General features: G+C 40.0%; 1 long non-coding RNA gene and 1 pseudogene across 2 annotated transcripts in view; both read right to left on the reverse strand.

The window, feature by feature from the left end:
* The window catches only part of LOC147364543 (uncharacterized), a 227,960-nt gene extending 220,547 nt beyond the window's left edge, over positions 1-7,413 (reverse strand). The window contains exon 1 of the long non-coding RNA XR_015134654.1: positions 7,307-7,413. This is a non-coding gene — a long non-coding RNA (uncharacterized LOC147364543). The remainder of the gene's footprint in view (positions 1-7,306) is intronic.
* LOC147364545 (large ribosomal subunit protein eL43 pseudogene) overlaps positions 1-17,380 on the reverse strand; it is a 204,834-nt pseudogene that overhangs the window by 27,555 nt on the left and 159,899 nt on the right. The gene's annotated exons all lie outside the window — the stretch shown is intronic.

The raw sequence follows: 17,380 nt of genomic DNA on the forward strand, positions 1-17,380 counted from the left end.
CTAATAGTAAATACTTATTTAAATACTTAAGCAAATATGAATTAATAAATTCATAAATACTTAAGCAAAATTAATTAGTAGTAGAATAAGTAATGAAGATTTAAAACAGTGGCTTGAAAAGAGAGAAAACCTATTATTTCACTATACTTCTTTTACAGCATTTATGAGACACCAGGTCCAGGCTGAATTATAAAATTACTATATTAACCAGAGGATCACTTATATTCCTTCTAAATGGGGGGAAAAAATTAAACCTGGAAAAATGAAAGAACCATAAACAGAATTTGCATTTAATGGACACAAGACACTAGCAATTATGCTACCCCCTAGTGGCAGAGCAAGGCAAACCCAAGGAGTTTTGTATCTTACAGGTCATTTTCCTAACGAAAATACAAAGCTACAGACCACAGAGTTGATAGAGATGTGTTCAATTAATGTCTGTTGTTATTGTCATCATTATCACCATCATTTTCATCATACTCAGCCTATAGCTAAATGCCCTTGTGACAGCCAGCAATTTCCAGGCTATCAGCTGCGGCCAGGGCTGCAAGGTCGCGTCACATAGACAGGGTGATTCATATTCAGGGAACAGCTTTTGGCCACTGTTCTCAGTGGTGGCAGTATTAAATACCAGGAAAACAATCCAATCAAAAGGTGGAGAGAAGACTTAAACAGACATTCTTCAAAGAAGACATACAGATGGCTGATAAACACATGAAAAGATGATCATTATCGCTCATTATTAGAGAAATGCAAATCAAAACAATGAGATATCACCTCACACTGGTCAGAATGGCCATCAACAAAAAGTCTGCAAATAATAAATGCTGGAGAGGGTGTGGAGGAAAGGGAACCCTCCTGCACTGCTGATGGGGATGTAAATTGATACAGACACTATGGAGATTCCTTAGAAAACTAGGAATAAAACTACCATATCATCCAACAATCCCACTATTGGGCATATATCCTGAGGAAACTATAACTGAAAAAGACACATGTACCCCAATGTTCACTGCAGAACTATTTACAATAGCTAGGAAACAGAACCAACCTAGATGTCCATTGACAGGTGAATGGATAAAGTTACAGTACATATACATCGTGGAATATTACTCAGCTATAAAAAGGAACACATTTGAGTCAGTCCTAATGAGGTGGATGAACCTAGAGCCTATTATACAGAGTGAAGTAAGTCAGAAAGAGAAAGACAAATATCATATATTGATGCACATACATATGGAATCTAGCTGGAGGAGGAAATGGCAGTCCACTCAGGTATTCTTGCCTGGAAAATCCCAAGGATAGAGGAGCCTGGTGGGCTACAGTCCATGGAACTGCAAAGGATCAGACATGAGCAAACGAGCATGCATGGAATTTAGAAAGATTGTACTGATGATCCTATTTGCAGGACAGCAAAAGAGATGCAGACATAGAGAACAGACTTGTGCACACAGTGAGGGAAAGAGAGGCTGGGGCAAATAGAGCGGCACGGAAATATATACATTACTATATGTAAAACAGATATCCTGATGGGAAATTGCTTTACAATGCAGGGAGCTCAAACCTGGTGCTCTGTGGTGACCTAGAGGGGCGGGATGGGGTGGGCAGTGGGAGGGAGGTTCCGGAAGGAGGGGACATATGTATGCTATGACTGATTCATGTTGATGTATGGCAGAAACCAACACAATATTGTAAAGAAATTGTCCTCCAATTAAAAATAAATAAAATTTAAAAAATAAACAAACCACACATACAAAAAGAAAGGTGTGAGTGTAATCATCAGACACTTGGAGACTTCTTGGCCTTTATAATATATCATGCTAAAGTGGCTCTTTGAAGATTAGTAACGTATAGTTCTGTTCTTCACTGTTCTGAATAACACTAAGGGTGTCCATCATGGTATAGAATACCATTTTCAAATGGCCCTAAACTAGAAGAAATGGAGGAAGACAAACATTTCAGTTATAACTCTATAGGCCCCATCACATGTGTATGTATGCCCCACGGAAAGTCTATTAAATTCATGTTCAGAAATGAGTTAAAGCCCCTAATTGACATGAGATTCTATTATAGTAAATGCCATAACCTCTAGATAGTGGGCAGTAATTTTATCATTTCTTACTTTCATGAGGCTCCAAACTCAAATTTGTTGAAAAAGTCTAGCATGTGGTTTCCATTAAGCTTCCATCTAAACCCAATTCCCCAGTGCAGGCTTTGCACAATGTACTTCTTTAACAGAAAAGTAGTGTTAGAATCCCTGTCCTCCACATGAAATGGTACTCTTTGTAACTTGAGTAATTTCCCTTAGGTGCTAGGTCATTTTAGTTGTGTGTCTTTTGGACTAGTCAGGTGGAATGCTTAACTAACAGTATTAAATATTTTCATGAGCTACAACTAATCAGTGGCAAAGGAGCAGGAGTTGGAGACAAACACAGAAGGAATGTGAGCAATGGCAATTTGAAGGTGACCGGGCAGTCTGAAAGGCAATAAGTCCAAGTATCCTGCTTTAAACGTTTAATGTTTGCACTTCACACAAAAGCTAAACACAAATCCAATCCACCTGCCTATTTGGTTGGTTTTAAGTTTAAGAACACTGTTGAAATAAACTTAGCTACAAAACAGAAACATAGAAAACAAACATGGTTGGGGGTAAGGTGGGGAGAGATAAATTGGGAGATTGGGGTTGATATATACACCCTATATATAAAATGGACAGCAAATAAAGAGCTTCCTTAGTGGCTCAGTGGTAGAGAAGTCACCTGCTAATGCAGGAGACGTGGGTTCAATCCCTGGGCCAGGAAGATCTCCTGGAGAGGGAAATGGCAACCCGCTCCAGTATTCTTGGCTGGAAAATATCAAGGATAGAGGAGCCCGGTGGGCTATAGTTCATGGGGTCGCAAAGAGCTGGATGCAACTCTGTGACTAAACAACAACAAAGTAAGGACCTACCGTATAGCACAGGGAACTCTATTCAACACTCTGCAACAACCCATCTAGATAAAGAATCTAAAAACAGAGTGGATATATGTGTGTGTGTAGCTAGTCTCTTGGCTGTGCACCTGAAGCTAGCACAACATTGTAAGTCAATTATACTGCAATAAAGTTTTAAACAATAATAATAAAAATAAAAACATTGTTCACTGTGAAAACCACAACTGGCTACCATTTCAAGCCCCACAGAATGGCTAAAATGTACAACACTGCACGTTGGCAAGGACATGTTGCGTCTGGAACATTGTTCCACGTTGTTTGGGGGACTGTAAAATGGAACATTGTGGAGAATCGTTTGGCAGTCTCGTACACAATAAAACCTACATCCACCCTATGGATGTAGCCCACTACTATGTACTCACTTAAAATAAGTGAAAATGTAGTTCCACAAAAAAGATTTGGACATGAAGAGCAGCAGTTGTAAATTTTGACAAAATTCAATTTATTGGTTGTTTATTTTACAATATACTCTTTTGGCATCTTACCTAGGAAAATTTTGCCTATCTTTGGGTTGTGAAGATTTTATTTTCTTCTAGACTGAGCGGCTTCCCTTTCACTTTTCACTTTCATCATTGGAGAGGGAAATGGCAACCCACTCCAGTGTTCTTGCCTGGAGAATCCCAGGGATGGGGGAGCCTGGTGGGCTGCCGTCTATGGGGTCACACAGAGTCGGACACGACTGAAGCGACTTAGCAGCAGCAGCAGCAGCAGCAGAAGCTTTATAGTTTAGCTTTCATAGATAGGTCATGATCCATTTTCAGCTAACAAAAAATGTGTGTACATAAAAGTTCAGTGCAGCTTTATTTATAACGGCCCCAACCTAGGAACTACTAAGTGTCCATCAACAAGATGATGGAAAAACACAGTATGGTATATATATCCATGCAGCAACAACAAGGAATGAGCAACTGATGCACATAACAACCGAAATCAATCTCAAAAACATCATGTTGGGTTTAAAAAAGAGCAGACGCACAAAAAGTATACCGTTTGTTTCTATTTATAACAAGTTAACAATAATCACATCTAATTGAAGGCACAGAAACCAGAACAATTTTTGCCTGTGTTTAGGAATCAGAGGATGCTGAGTGAAACAGGAACAGTGGACCTTTCTTGGGGAGAGAGAAAAATGTTCCATAATTTGTTCTGAGTGACACAAAAACTCAATCTCCAAAAGTCCTCAAGTTGTATACCCTTAGGACTTGCACATTTTACTGTATACATATTTTATCTCATTTTTAAAAAATTGCTGATTTCAGTGGTGATATGCTGATATTTGCCCTGATGAACTGAAAATCCACTTGAGAACACCTTCCAAGGAGCAAGGCTACTTTCCTGGAACAAAGTAAAAGTCAAGTCCTTGCACAGTGTTGTCAGAGAGAGAAGCTCTAAGGCAGAAAAACCAGGACAGAGCAACTTGTTTGGCTTCTAATATTGAAAAAATTCACTAATGACAGGTTCCTGAACTTCTGCTGCTTTCTTCCCTAGGAACAGCTGAGTGACAACAAACAGGATCCATTTTTTTTATATTAACTTAAAACTAAATACTTTTATTTTCAAAACAGGAACCTGCAGCAGAATCTCAGATTTCATTTTGAATTCAGCATACCCGTTTCATCCATTATTCATCCACACTGCACTTTCTTGGTTTATGATTTTACTAAATTTCTTCATTTGAATTATGGCCTTGTGGTCAACAGTGGGCGATGTATTATTCTTATATAATTTTTAAATACAAAGGCAAATGGCATGGAACAATTAGAATCGATGGCTTGGGAGTCTGGCTCTCGGATGTCATAGGCAAACACTATGCTCTTGACTTTAACCTATGGGTTCCACTTCATGAGGGTTGTATTTTTCATACATCAGAGGTTTTTATAAATTTACTATTCAATCCAGCAGCCCTACTTTGTTCGCAAAATATAAGCAAAACAAATATGTCAGGGTAATGATGCCAGGACTCTCCCTTATTGAAAAAAGCAGTTTATTAATACCTTATTGCTACAAGCTAGATCTTATTATCATCTTGGGTCATTTAGAATCTTATTAGGTATTCTGCTGGTGGATGAATAATCCTGTGATAAATTCTTTGCCATGTCCTTCACAGTTGTCATAGCAGGATCATAAACAGCATTTATAACAATCTAGCCTAGAGGAAGCGGCTGACAATGGTCTGCTTAGCATGCAGGAAATATTCAGATCGGCTGTGTCTGGTTAGACACAAGCCCACAAGAGAGATCCCAAAGTTAAATGTAGCATGGGTTTCTCTGAAGATTCCCCTTCGAAAAATGCATGAGGTCAGGGACATGGGGACCAAAAACACTTTGGGGGCCACAGATAGTTTCTTTCCATCAGATCTGCCGGGCAGCAAGGGAAGGCCCAGGTACAGGCTGTTTTATTTCTGATAGGCTGTTTGGGTCTTCATTTGAAAACTCCAGATCAAGTTACACATTATTTCACACTGACCAATTCTGTGTTCTCATTTTGACTTCACATACAAAACTGAGACTCACTTGTGTTACTAATTAGTACATTTGATGAGTCTGAAGGAAAACAACATTATGGGTGTCATTCCCAGCGTAAGCCAAGTACTCGTGCTCTGTTTCAAAAGTATAGATTTTGGCACTTATAAAAACCCATGTTTTCATACATATTAAACATGCAATTTTGTGTTATGTGATATTATATATGCCTATACTCGTTCCTGTTCACATAAGGGGAACTATAGGTAGACGAGTGCAAATCTGCTACCGCTATTCTTAGCAAAATCCACGCAAAGAGGCAAAGGAGCCAGTCCAGTATTTTTCTAGCCTCATCTTCTGCTACTCCCTGCCACTTACCTCAATTAATCCATAATTCATCTCTCATCATTCTCTAGATATGTCAGGCCCTTTTTCAAGTCTGGGTTTTTATAAAAGCTGCTGTCTTTGTCCAAAATACCCTTGCTCTTTTTTTCTTTGCTAAATACTCTAAATTGGATTCTCCCAGAATCAGAACCTAAAATAAGCATTTGAGGGAAAAGACTTTATTTGGGAGGTGACCCCAGGCAACAAGCAGAGTGAGGATATGAGCCAGAGAAGAGAAGGAATTCAACAGTGAGTGTAAACTGTGAGCAATCGAGGCCCCACCTTCCTGGGGACCTCTGAGAGACAGGATAGAATGCACTTCAGGTTGCCCACCTACCCAAAGGGCAAAGAAGCAAGTAGTCATTGGCTGCAGGCTGCTCCTGGCAGGGCTTAACTCCCCAGCACTTTCAGCCTGCTCCCTGCATGGGCAGAATCTACTGTCAGACAAGTTAGGAACAGTGGTATCAGGAATATCCTGATGGTGAATGCTCAGGGGATGTGTATAAGACACTGACATCCTCTATTTCAGGCCAAGTCCTCCTTATATTCTCCAAGTCTTAGTCAAAGTATTATTTTCTCTGGGAAAGCTTCCTTCTTTGATTTCTCCCATCTGTGTTCGATGGTCCTTCATTTGATTCTCATATCATGATGCTTAATCATGGCACTAATCAGATCATGCTATAAATGTGACTGGTGACTGTCTCCCCTTCTAAATTGTAAGCTCCTTTAGTAAAGAATTTATGTCTGACTCATGTTTGGATGACCAGTATAGTCCTTGACAACATTACCAAAAAAAAAAAAATTTAGCAGATCCAAATATTTACCGAGGACCCACCATAAGTCAGACACTATTTTAGGAGCTGAGGAAAAGAGCAGTGAACAATATATTCTACTCAGGGGTCTTATAATGAAAGTAGAAGCGAAAAAAGTAGGTAAAAGCCATATAGTCAAAGTGATAGGACAAATTTTAGGTATTAGTAAATGCTATAACGAAAACAAAAGAGAGGAAGGGGTAGAAAAAGACTAGCGTGAGAAGAGGTTGCTATTCTTGTGAGGCTGCTGAGAAAAGGCTTCTCTGAGAAAGTAATCTATGAACAGATATTTAAAATAACAATGAGCAGGAGTTACTGGAAAGGGAAGGAGGAATAGGCGGAGCCCAAAAGACTTTAGGTAAGTAAATTACTTTGTACATTATAATGGTGGATACATGTCATTATACATTTGTCAAAACCCACAGAATGTACACCACCTAAAGTGAACCCTAATGTAAGCTATGAACTTCGGGTGATAATGATGTTTTAGTGTAAGCTCATCAGTTGTAACAAACGTACCACTCTGGTGAGGATGTGGATAATGGAGATGCTGTGTGGACAGGAGGGATATGGAAATTTATGTACCTTTTGCTCAGTTTTGCTGTGAACCTTAAAACTGCTCCCAAAATATGTGAAACAATAATGAGAAGGACTCACAGTTGTGAAGGCATGGGAGAAAGATGGCTCCAGGTGAAGAAACAGCATGGTCAAAGGCTTGGCAGTGGTAGCCACTGGGGCATACTAGAGGCTCAGGAAAGCTGCACTGTGGTGAACAAAGAGGAAAAGATGAGGGGAGGAGCTCTGAGGGGTGCGCAGGGGCCAGGTCATGTAGGGATTTTCTGGTGTTATAAACTAACTAAGAAATTCCAGATGTTCAAGTTGGACTTAGAAAAGGCAGAGGAACCATAGATCAAATTGTCAACATCCATTCGATATAGAAAAATGAAGAGAATTCCAGAAAAACTCTACTTCTGCTTCCCTGACTACGCTAAAGCCTTTGGCTGGGTGGATCACAACAAACTGTGGAAAATTCTTCAAGAGATGGGAATACCAGACCACCTGACCTGCCTTCTGAGGAATCTGTATGTAGGTCAAGAAGGAACAGTTAGAACTGGACATGGAACAATGGACTTGTTCCAAATTGGAAAAGGAGTATGTCAAGGCTGTATATTGTTACCCTGCTTACTTAATTTATATGCAGAGTACATCATGAGAGATGCCAGGCTGGATGAAGCACAAGCTGGAATCAAGACTGCAGGGAGAAATATCAACAACCTCAGATATGCAGGTGACACCACCCTTATGGCAGAAAGTGAAGAGGAATTAAAGAGCTTCTTGATGAAGGTGAAAGAGGAAAGTGAAAAAGCTGGCTTAAAACTCCGCATTCAAAAAGCGAAGATCATGGCATCCGGTCCCATGACTTCATGGCAAATAGATGGGGAAACAACGGAAACAGTGACACTTTATTTTTTAGGGCTCCAAACTCACTGCAGATGGTGACTGCCCCCATTAAATTAAAAGATGCCTGCTTCTTGGAAGAAAAGTTATGACCAATCTAGACAGCATATTAAAAAGCAGAGAAATTACTTTGCCAACAAAGATCTGTCTAGTCAAAGATACAGTTTTCCAGTAGTCATGTATGGATGTGAGAGTTGGACCATAAAAAAGGCTTAGCGCCAAAGAATTGATGCTTCTGAACTGTGGTGTTGGAGAAGATTCTTCAGAGTGCCTTGGACTGCAAGGAGATCAAACTGGTCAATCCTAAGGAAATCAATCCCGAATATTCATTGGAAGGACTAATGATGAAGCTGAAACTCCAATAGTTTGGCAAACTGATGCGAAGAGCCAACTCAGAAAAGATCCTGACACTGGGAAAGATTGAAGGCAAGAGGAGAAGGGGACAACAGAAAATGAGATGGTTGGATGGCATCACCGACTCAAAGGACACGAGTTTGAGCATGCTCTGGGAGAAGGTGAAGGACAGGGAAGCCTGGCGTGCTGCAGTCCATGGGGCTGCAGAGTCGGACACTATTGAGTGACTGAAAAACAACAAATCTAAATTGATCTAACACCCTCACATCAAACAGAAGAAAATTCAAGACTAAGTTAAAAAAAATTTTCCCCCTCAGTGGTCTGGATATTTAGGGTACTATTAATTTGTGAATTTCCTTATCACCATAATACTTGCTTCACTCTGGGTGGTGCAACCATTGGGCTGCAATGCTTGTTAGAATTCTTTCTCAACTACCTATTACTCACTCAGTCAAAAAAAGAAAAAGAAAACCTCACCCAAAATACCACCTTTGAAATAGCAACAATGAAGTATCAGTCCCTTATGGCAACTGGCTCTTGCCTCTATTACAGCTGACCTTTGGAAGTACTGTAACATCACATGGCCTTCCGCGTTGGCTCAGACGGTAAAGAATCTGCCCGTAGTGTAGGAGACTCCAGTTCGATCCCTGGGTTGGGAAGGTCCCCTGGAGAAGGGCATGGCAACCCACTCCAGTATTTCTGCCTGGAGAATTCCATGGACAGAGGAACATACCATCACATCCTCAGTTTCTCTTCAACCAAGTAAAAGGGCAGAGACTTAATGGCCTTTAGAGTATCTGGCAGTCCTACAAGTCTATGCATCAAAACAAAGTGAGAATAGAAGTTATATAGCTGATTCTTTTGTTTAACTTTGTAATAGGAAAATTTTAAAACATGCAGAGAAGTGGAGGGAATGTATAGTGATGTTGCATGAAGTCAGTATCAATCTTGAAAATTTTCAAGCATTGTATCATGGCCAGCTTTTTCATGTACATCAGAAATTATACAAGCAAATATCCACCGTCCCTTCAAGGTGGAAGCTCTGAAAGTCCACCTTCTTATCGAGTGATGCAGTATACTCTTCCACATATTCTTTATGTTGACTTTGGGACACGGCTTGGAACCAAGGCCAAAGAATAAGGCAGATGACCATTCAGATGATAAATGTAAACCTTAAATGGTACATACTGAGTTTCCATATTGAAAACAAATACTTTTTAAAAGGAAATAGCTTCTTTTCCTTGACTGGGTAAAACTAGCTTTGAAACTAGATACATATTTTGAGCAGTGGTTTATCCACTACTGGAATAATTGCTTTCGTGTATTTATTCAATAATTATTCAGTGAATACTGCACATAAGGCCCAGAAATAATACCATGACTGTGCGTGAATCACAGTCCTTTCCTTAAGGGCTCACAACCCAATAGATGAGAACTGCAGGGGCTCTGGTGCCTATGCACCAGTCTGCTTGCTCACACGTGGTATAATATCTAGATACTTCATTTTGTCTTTGCTTCCCTCTCCAAGGTGGTCTTTGCTATAGTTGACAGTCACCCGTCTTCACCTTGCTGAGCAAACACATTTAACTCTAACATGTTTCCCTCTCTAGCATAGACAATCTGTTTATCCTTAAACTCTGCACGTGGAGAACGGTGAGACGCAGGCGACCAGGCACTCACAGACACTTGCTACCAAGGCACTTTGAAGCATACATTTCCACTCTGAGTAAGCAGTTGCTCCTGAAGTGTCTGGTCCCAGCTAGATCAATTGCTCCCACAATTCCCAGTGAGTCGATGAGCAGCTCTCTCACTGACTGAATGACTTAATGCCAGCCAATTAAAGCTTAAACTGTCTAATTAAGCCGGAGAGGGAGCCATCAACTCGCTGAATTCTGAGGCCTGTTAACGTCACCTAAACAATAGAATGATGTTAGGTGTGTATTTGCAAAAAGATGTGTCTGGACTGAAAAAGGTCAAAACCTGTTTCAAATTCATACACAACTCTTTCAATGGACGTTCTTCTGAATTCCCTTTCCTTTTATATAACACAAAGCTAAATGTACATCATTACATGGCACTCTGCCATAAATGTTTTCCATTTTGATTTGTGTTTTGCGATTCTCATTGACTAGTGTTGTTTATCGTATGACAACTACCAAACAGCTCCATTGCACTCATTTAGCCACAATTCACGATTAGTATGTGCTTCTTTCTCAACTCCTACATCAACATCATAACAACTCCCCATTTTCCCTCCTCTGTGAACAATAAAACTGCTCACTTCAGAAGCATAATGCCCACCATCCTCAAGAGCACATAATAGAAAAATCTGCTTTAAAATCAAACCACTCATTTATGAAAAATTATAAATTATCTGTTCTAAACTCCTTTCCCTGTAAAACTAGCACTTGCAAAGAATAGAAACATATACATGGAGAGATGCTAGATCCTGACTTCTTTAGTCAAGCATGAACGCCTTATAAATACCACTGCAGGCAGAGGTACCACCGTCCTAGTTTATCCCTAATGCTAGAACTGCATCGGCCCCTGAAATAATATTTAGCAAAGAGGCATTTTAAGAAAGTCAGCATGAGAGAGAAAAAAAAAATCTTCTCAGGTACGTGTATGTTATTAATCATAATTAAGGTATATTTGACAGCTTCTTGGCAACAGAGACGATTAGTTCCTTTCTCTGACATCAAAATCCTAAAGGAATACTTGCTGTTTCATTACCAACTTCACTGGTCTTTATACCTATAATATCCACTTTGAGAATATGAGGTCTTAGAGAAACCTGAGCTCTGACAATTAGTGTTTGCCCACTGCTGACACCATGTAAGGTATAACATAAGCCAGGCTCTTACTAAAGATAAAGTACAGGAATCTTGCTGGGGTTAAAATGTGAGTTCCAGGAAAACTCGTGGTCTGCCCCATAATGCATTTCCACTGAAGGGTCATCCTTCAGAGTTGTTGGTTTTTGTCTGTGCAGGTAGCTCTGCACTTTTGATTTTCCATTAAATTGGAAAGGGAGCACTTGGTTCCCACTGCAATGGCATCCTCTGATAAGATGGTGAGAAATGGGAAATGGATCCGTTTCAAGAGAGAGACTCATTTTAATAAAACCAAACAAGAGACTCACTCCCATTTAATCATGCCTCATTCCATTAATGTGCTTTCTAAAACGATGCTGCTTCCTAAGGGTTCTTATGATGGCTACGTCATAAAGGAAGCATCTTCAGGATTTCTGTTTGGTGCCTTTACAGGTGATTTCAAAGAATTTATTCTGTTCATTTATTGATTACAAATTTCAGCCAAGTTTTGCTCAAACCCAGCAGGGAGAGTTTGACCTGTTACATGCAAATTCCCAGGCTCACTTCCTGCTGTTACCTTTCACAGACAACATGGGCCTAAAAGACGCTTGCCTATTTTGGCACCTGTCTAATAGCCCAGGTTGAGATTTAGGTGGTTCTCAAACAGAATGTTTCTACTTGAACAATGATCATTGCCATTCTCAAATTTCTCTTGCTCATGGTCCGTCTTAGGTTGTCTCTTACTCTCTCTTTCTTACAACTTCTCTCTTTGCATTCTTTTAGACACTAGACACTCTTCCTCTGTCTTCTTCTCTTATAATGTCTTTTTTTATCGGTCCAGGATGAGAAGCATGGGGGTCGAGGGAAGACAAACGGCTTTGTTTCCATCGTGTAGATAAATTGAAAGCAAGCAAAAAATTAAATCTAAGTCTTCAACTTAATTTTCCCACAGAGATCTAGAAGCAGAATCTGTGATGTCCTGGGGTTGGAAGGGACCTCAAGGGGGAAAAAAAATCAAGTGCCCTTTCTCCATCACACAGGCTACATGTCCCCTGCCAGACCAGTTATTCACTAAGAAATGGTTTCTGCTTCCACCAACTCAACATCATGACTATAATGTACCTTTTAAATATGGTCTTCAAGATGTTAAAATCACCACCTCTGCTGATTTGGGGTTTCATTGTCTATTCTTCACTGTATCGCATCTTAGGTGAGATCTCAGGGATTTAGCAATTAGCATAAATACAGCAGTCTGATCATCAAAAGTAATTAATGGCATAAAAATACAGTCTTCCTGCTTTTGAGGACTTGTTACACACATCTTGATCTTTCTTGTTAAATGAGTACTTTATTCCTGTTAGCAAATTATCTACCACAAATTGTATTTAGATAGAAAACAAGTTAGCTTAATATATTGACATGTTTGAAACAACACAGGAAGTGACTCAGTATGCTGTGTTAGCAATAAGTTAATAACCTATGAGTAATTAATAATTCTAAGAACAAAAGAAATACCAAAGTTGCTTTTTGCAACTAGGTACAATATACAAAACAGGCTTTATGGTTTTTTTTTTTTAAGTAAAATTGTCAAGTAGGGATTCTGTCAAACTGTCAGATGAAAATTTAAGAAAAATTATGGTTATTTATTTTTTCTTTCAGAACTCTCATTTAAATATTGCTGAGGAAAGGAAAAGGGGAGGGAGATACTTTATTGTAAGTGTTCAATTTACCATGAATCAAAGTTTTTAAAATTCTAGGAAGTTCCCTAGTGGTCCAGTAGTTAGGACTCGATGCTTTCACTGCCAGGGACCCAGGTTCAAGCCCTGGTCAAGGAACGAAGAACCCACAAGCCACGTGGTATGGCCAAAAAAAAAAAGTTTCTCACAGTAAAAGAGAAGTGTAGGGGAAAAAACGTTTTCCTCAATCCTTAGTGCCTGGCTAGGTCTGAAAATTAAACTGACAGAGACAGATTAACAGAAGGAAAAGCATAAGTATTTATTTAATCTAAGTTTTATACGATGCTGGAGCCTTCGTAAGGAAATGCGGATCCAAAGAAACAGTTAGACCCAGTATTTTTGTGCTGGGTTTAAAGAGGAGTGGGCAGTCATGGCACACACAGTAGGAGTGAATGGCAGTAAACTGGGGGAAACTCAGCAAGGCCTGTTTGTTCAGATTCTCTTTGTCTCAGCCTCTCTTTGTATCCAGAGATAAGGATGCTCCTTTCCTCTGGGTACAAGGAGGGCACCTCTCACATGAGGGTTTTATGACCTGTTTCAGAGAAGGGCGAGGAAAGGGTCAGAGTGACGGTTCTGCTTCTGCTTTTTTCTCAAATTTCTTCAGCTTAAAAATTTCAATATGTAAAGTTGCCATATTTTGGAGTAGCATGTCCTGAGTTCCAACAGAAGTACAACAAGTGTAGGTTTCAACAGATAAATGCAATTCTTAACTGAGAACCTTGGATTCCCTTTAACAAGTCTCTACTCATCATGTCATTGTTTCCAGGGAGTCAAGCTTTCCTGTCCCAAGAGAACCTTCTTTTTGAATTGATTTTCATTTAAAATACCCCTAGTTTCAGAAAGACAAGCTTAGCACATATGAGTCCTTACAGTTCACATCTGCGACTCGTTTCTTAAAAAATCAATGATATTTGCTTTAACGCCACAATCTCCCCTCACCACAAGAGATGATGTGAGCTTCAGGCAGCTCAGCATCATCATTTGTAAAGCTCAGAGTTGGACTTTTACAGGAGAATTGAAAATGAGAGACTGACTTAACTGACTGCTGTCAGAGAAGCTCTTTGGAAGCTCTTCTGGAAGCTTCCATGTTTGGCATTTCTATTTCTTGTGCCACTAATGTTAAGATAAACGGCAAGTTTGGGCAATTTGAGTAAACCTCTCATGTCATCTGCTAATCTTCAAGATCACATGGAATAAACACAAATTTGCCCTATCGATGATTTAAAGTCTCTTTGGTATGAGGATTATGAAAATATGCTAAACTAAAACAAGTCTTATTTTTTTTTAAGTGTACTTCACTTTAATCATGTTTGCAACCTGTTCTGTGTTCAAGAGATAGATGAGAATAATTTCTTAAGTTAAAAGCAACTAAAAGAGATTAACAGTGAAAGACAAAGGGACTCAGACTTCTTTTCTCTGATCTAGGAAGGGAAACATGGAAGTAAATTACTGATTTCTCACAGGCAACTGCATCAATTGCAACTTCAAGCTCACATACATTACCATCTCCCAACGATAACATATTACATAGTTCATCCAGGTTGAAGGCAACACACATAAATAAAAAGAGACTCAAAAACTTCATATTCAAAGCAAAATTTGGAAGTGGGGACCTTCCATGGCCCTTGCAGACACTCCCATTTGTACCTCCTTATAGCTGCATTTATATAAAATGATCTTTCCTCATTATGTTTCCTTCTATGAAATCTCAAAGGTTATTTTTATTATGAAATATTTAATGGAAACAAGGATAGAAAGTCATTGAAGAATCACAAATGTAACTTACCACTCACTGTGGCACATGAACATCTTGACATTCTGACATGAACATGCGTCAGATCTTTTTTCTTAAGGAAATACATGACAGAGGCAGTTGAGGCCCCTCGAGTATCTCAATCAAATTCATGGTGCTGTCCCCTCCCACCCACCAGAGCCACTGACAATCCACCATGGACAAGACAGCTGTGTTGCATAACTCGCATGGCCCCTGGAGTTGTTCTCGGCAGCATTCTCAATGCTGGGGTTGCACTTTATCGAAAGTTTTCCTCATTTTCATTTTTTGGGGGGCAGGGCTGGGCACACTAAGAAGCAGACTTCCCTGGTGGCCCAGTGATAAAGAATTCGCCTGCCAACTCAGGAGACATGGGTTCAATCCTTGGATCGGGAAGATCCCCAGAGAAGGAAGGCAACCCACTCCAGTATTTTTGCCTGGGCAATCTCATGGACAAAGGAGCCTGGTGGGTTACAGTCCATGGTTATTATTATTTTTTTAATAGATCCTATAAAAATACCACCGCCATGGATTCAAGATGATTGTAATAAGCAAAAATGGTCAAACGAATAAGCCAAACAGCTCTTTTGTGGACATGGGATGGGCCAAGCATTCTCAACTATAAGCTTGAAAACAATGCCAGCCCATGAAGCAACCATTTAGGTTTAAAAAAAAAAAAAGGATTCTGAACAGAATTGCAAGGATCATTAACTATAACAGAACAGTGCATTCCCATAGGAAGTTCTTATAAACACGATACACCATCTTGTCATCCAATATTCAGAGAACATTTGGAGATTTAAAATTGGATTTTTATTCTGGATATAAAAGTTCTCCAGTCATAGTTTAAAATAAAAAGCAGCAGCAGCAAAAGGTGGGGCAACAGCAAATTAAAATTGACACTTAAGATTAAGTTAGTCAGTACCCTGTTTCTTTGAAAACTATTAGATGTTTTTAAATATATTTTCAACCTTCACTGTTCACCCTCACACAATTCCACCACTCACTCCACATTTCCTTTTCCTGCAAGGACTCTGGATACGACTTCAGTGCAATTGTGGAGCACATGCCTCTCTCCCTTTAAAACTGAGACATCCTCAAGATTGGAAAAGGTAGTCACACTGAGAAGAGAGATCAGAGACACATAGTTCCTATTCCCAAAGCTAAAGTTACAAACGGAAAACAGAGCGTTGAATTCACAATCCAAAATTTTGACTGGAGGATGTTGCTAGCTGTGTTCTTCTAACTCTTTTGTTGCCCAGAAACCTACAATTCCTACTGTTTAGAGAAACACTCCAGACCAAGGAAGGACCAGGTTTCCAACTTCCTTCTTGATCTTGCTTCCAAACTAGTGATTAAAGGAAGACAGCTGAGAGGAGTGAATGAAGGATCCACCAGTGAAAACTTTAAGGCACCATTCATTCACTTACTCATTCAACAAGTGTTTATTGAGCTTCTATGGTCACAAACATATCATGGTGAACAAGATTCCTCACCTTCGTGAACTGTCTAGGGATGAAGACCAACCTAAGTGAAATGATTACACAAATGAATATAAGTCTCCAAACCACAGCCAGTACTTGGAAGGAAAAGTATAAGCTCCTATGGGAAATTGTAAAAGAAGCAGGCTTTTCTAGATTTTTAAGCTGAATTATAAATAAAAGAAAGATGAATAGGTATAGGGGATGAGTGGGGCTTCTCACTGGCCCAGGTAATGAGTGCCAAGGGCCTGTAACAGGAAGTCACAGAGGATGGTGCACCTACTGTATCAAGAAGATTCAAGTAGAAAGAGGCAGACAGGAAGCTGAAAAGTGAGCCAGAGCCTGATCACCAAGGGTCTTGTAGGATGCTGTAAAAGATTGTGGTTCTGGTCTGAAGAGGAATTTGAAGCTACTGGAAGGTTGTGAATAGTGGGATTCAGGATCTAATTAAGTTTTCAGATCACTCTGACTGTCATGTTGAAATGTATCAAAGGGGGTCAAAGAAGAGAACTAGGAAGACCAGTGACGACATGATTTGATGTGCAATTTTTAAGATCACTGACTACCAAGTGGAGAATGTGTTGGAGGGGAGCCAGAGTACACTCGAGAGAGGAGTTCATCGGCAAGTGCAGCCACGCAGGTGAGAGATGCTGCTGGTGTGGGCCAAGAGGGAGCCAGCACTCCTGGAGAGCCACGTGGTGACACCGCCACTCTCCCTCTGTGCGGCCCTGTGTGGGTCCCAGGAGCACTACCTTCCAAGGTGTCTGCATGGACAGAGAGAAGCTCCTCTTCAGGAAGGCTCCTAAGAGACCACAATCTTCAGTTTCAGGGCCATGAACTCTCTCGCCCCTCCTGAGCTATTGACTTATTTTAGCCCCAGGCACATGAGACAACCACCAGTTCCGGTGCCTTTGTCGTGTTGGTGGAGAAAACTCAACGAATTTCAAGCCCGCATTCTCCAAGCACACCACTTTTCCCTTCCCGCCTCTCTGTGACTAAACTCAGTCTATCTTTTAGTTTACTTTTCCGTTTCTTATTTTGTTCTCTCAAGTTTTAAAATTTTATCTAGTGGCTATATGTAAACACATGGCTATTTACCATTTAGCAAGATTCCATAGGAA

This window comes from Bos grunniens, chromosome 10, assembly GCF_055505025.1.
Source record: "Bos grunniens cultivar Pamir isolate PY7600 chromosome 10, Bosgru_T2T1.0, whole genome shotgun sequence".
NCBI classification, from domain to species: domain Eukaryota; kingdom Metazoa; phylum Chordata; class Mammalia; order Artiodactyla; family Bovidae; genus Bos; species Bos grunniens.